Genomic DNA, 1,163 nt, shown 5'->3' on the forward strand with positions numbered 1-1,163 from the left:
TTTTATGATTGCTTCATTTCATCACAAGCAGCTATTTAAGCTGATGGTTTGTAAATGTGTATGAACTTGAAAAAGCTAGGAACATCCTAGCGAAAGCGCTTGTGATACGTTTTTCTGTGGTCTGTTTTTACATTAAATATTAACTTGTGAAGTCATTCGATTTTTGTGGTGTCAGCTTTCAAGCCATCAACTTGTTCTTAAAAAAAACAAATCCTTTTTTCCTTTTCACTTATTTCCTTCTTGGTAGCTTTGTTGTCAGTACATTATGTCAGAAAAGTTAAATTGGGGTTTAAATAGTGCGACACGTGTGGGCGAAAGATGCCCAATTCGGATGGTTATGCTCGGTGCGTATATTGTTTGGGCGTGGACCATATAAATGCTTTTTGTGACATTTGCTCTAGTTTTAGTAATCACACTCTAGCATAGCGCAAAAACAAACTAATCTCAAAAGGTTTAGTCAGAACACCTTTTTTGGAAGCTCTCTCTGGAATGGAGGTTTCACCATCTCCTAAAACCAAAAAACACAAGGAGAAATGGAGTCAGTCAGTTCCTACATCCCCAACCATTACAGAATCGAGTCGGCACTGAGCTTCTCCGGCGCCTTTGGCGCAGACAACTTTGGCACCAAGCCCTGTGTCTTCTCCCTCAGTACCGTCTCTGATGTTGGCTCCTATTACAGTTACAGCTTTGGCACCATCGTTTTTGGTGCCGTCCTTGGTCCTGACACTGGTCTTGACGACCGTACCTGCTTTGGCACCATCCCCGGCCATGGTGCCGATAGCTTATTTGACTCCACAGACTATGACCTCGGTTCCTAAGGTTGAACATCTCCCAAGAACCAGATATTGTCCAACTTACGACCCTTTTTCGGGGCAGCAGTTTAGCCCTTTTCTTGAAAGACCTGACTCTCCTTTTGCAGCCTCCTTCGTATAGATCCACCGTGAGCCTTTCTGAACAAGATGTAGTGCGAGTTGTGGACCAGCTTCTGGCAGCTAGGGGATTGCTCACCTCTGCTAGACCTTCTGTTCCCTTTGGCACAGTACCCTTCACAGCATACTCACCTGTTTATTCTCCTCCGGCCTCTTCCCTGGCTCCGGAGATCTCTGTACCGATGACCACCCAGGTGCATACTGTCTCTGCTCCGCTGCGGAGTTTCCCCTTTC

This window comes from Protopterus annectens, chromosome 7.part0 (assembly GCF_019279795.1).
Source record: "Protopterus annectens isolate FY-2018-M chromosome 7.part0, PAN1.0, whole genome shotgun sequence".
Taxonomy (NCBI): Eukaryota; Metazoa; Chordata; order Ceratodontiformes; family Protopteridae; genus Protopterus; species Protopterus annectens.